The sequence below is a fragment of the Macadamia integrifolia genome, unplaced genomic scaffold (assembly GCF_013358625.1).
Source record: "Macadamia integrifolia cultivar HAES 741 unplaced genomic scaffold, SCU_Mint_v3 scaffold_30A, whole genome shotgun sequence".
Classification (NCBI taxonomy): domain Eukaryota; kingdom Viridiplantae; phylum Streptophyta; class Magnoliopsida; order Proteales; family Proteaceae; genus Macadamia; species Macadamia integrifolia.
Window position 1 is genome coordinate 22,714 of NW_024870663.1, and position 2,396 is coordinate 25,109.

Here is a 2,396-nt window from a genome sequence, read left to right on the forward strand (position 1 = left end):
CTCCAATCTTAAGCCTAGCTTTAGACTCTTTAATGGTATTCTATCAAGTATCGATATCAAAGATAAAATTAAAGTGTAGGTTTAACTAAAATTGGAAAAAGTATAGTGTTTTCCGTTATGGCAATAATTGAATATTGTTAATGGTGGCATCGAAATAGTGTTATCAATCAGAATTCTAATCCCAACCCATTGATAGTTCTTAATAATATATTTCGTTGGATTAAGGATTCAAAATTGCTGCCCACTACTAACACTAACGATGTGTTTTCCTCTTTTAACAGATGATCCCGGGGCAGTTTAAACCACCTTTTGTCTCTTCCCTTTTTTTGCCATATAACATATTAGTTTGTATTAATATAGCTAATGTTTTGGACACAGTCATGATGGATTTGTGGAATTCTTCATCTAAGAATATTCAAGGCGATCAGGATGGGAGTCAGTTCATTCAAATCGGTGGAGGAAATCAAAGCTATAGGAATTCTGAAAAAATTAAAGCTAGCTGAAGCTAAGGGTTGAAATATTACTGAAGTCTGAGTTTTAGAAAAATACTTTCTTCAACTTATTCCAAACTTTTAACAGACAGTTGGGCTTTGTTTAATTTTTCAACTTTTTGGAACTGTGTACCAGGTCCGATCACATTAGGGGGTGTTTGGTTCAGTAAATCAAATGGTGTATGCATCGGATATGAATGTTAATCTTTCGATAGACATTCTTCTGTATTATGTTTCTTTCTGAAAAATCGTTTGGTTGACTTGAGGCTAGTACCTGTTTCTTTTAGGTTGAGAAATTGGTTTCCGTAGAGAATTTCTTTTCGCTTTCTCCTTTTATACTAAGTGGTAAAAAGGTTGCTCAAATCTGAGTTTAAGTGTTGAGGTAAACTTAGATTCTTAAACTCAGATTTAGAACACATCCTTTGTAATATGATCATTTATGGGAAGTAGGGTGCTCACTTATGAGTGTCATCCTAGTGGAACCAAACAACTCCAAAAATTAAGAATTATCATTCTAAAAAATATCATTTCATAGATTTACCGAACCAAACAGCTCTTAAAATTTCTATGTAAAAATAGCTCTACCACAAAAACAATGTTCGAGTTCAATACCAAAAACTAAATCCACAGTATCAATCCTCTTGACGCCGAAGGTTTTTACTCCAACGGTTTTTGACCTAATAGGTCTTCTCTCAGCTGGACTCATGTTCGGCATATGCTGCAGAATATTTTTCCTCCTCATCCTCCTCGTGCGATGCCCTATTATACGTTATGGTCGTCTTTTGCTTTTAAAAAGGCTCTAATGGTTGCTTTTAGCGAAGAAAATTCATTCAAAAAGCGAAGGTGAGAATGTTGAATGAGTTGCGTGGTAGACCGGTGGTCGGCTATAAACCTTAACTTAATGTGGCCCACCCATCAGAATCAAAATCAAACGGTGTAAAATACTTTGTCTCACTATAGATGGATGAGCAACCATGTACACGAACATACGAAACCCGATGGGCTTGGAGAGGATGTAAGCTGAAAAAACATGGAAAGCGGAAAACCATCCTCGAAATCCCAGCATTCCATGCGGCGGCCGCCACTTACCTCTGGTTTTGCAAAGATTCACGTCAAGACTCGAGACCTAGAAGAATCTTTCCTTTTCTGGTACCAATCGTACGGTTCACAACAGCTCGTCCATCTATCAATGTTAGTGATACCCATCCAACCGTGATTCAGTTAAATTCTCAGTCAATTTCAACCATCTGATTAAGGTCAAGACTGAGTTTAGATTTTAGACAGACAGAATAAATACCAATCCGACGGTCAACGTTTCGGTCGATATTGAAAATTGTGGCCCGCCAAGTAGTACGGGGTCAAGTCCCGGTAAACCTTCCTTCTGGAATTCCCGGTTTAACGTTAAAACCACTGCCAGCGAAGCAGTCTAGCACTCTAGCTTTTTTTTTTTTTTTGGTAAATTCTGGCACTCTAGCAGAGCATTGAAGTAGTGGAGAACTCTGTAATAAGGCAAACCACTCTCAAGTTTCTGCTTCAGTTCTCCAGTTGTTCAAAGCGATCTTCGATCGAAGTCTCTCACCTTCGTGTTCTTCTGCTTTCTCTCCTTCCTTGATCAGTAGCAGATCATAATTGATCGAAAATGCATTCGATGCACTTGCTCCTGGAAGAGCCTATTAGGATGGGTTCCATCCTTGAGCCATCCAAGACTGTAAGTACTAAACTACTCTATTGTTTGTTTAGTTTTCTTCGTTTTTCTGCAACATCGATTTCCTATGAGTTTGTTTGTAGGAAGATTACTACTTTGCTCATGTTTGTTTGTTTTTTGGGTGGTATTTCGAGCTCTGGTTTGTTTCTGCTGGAGGTGGAACAAGAGTTGTTGCTTGATTAGGGTTTCGAGTTTTGCAT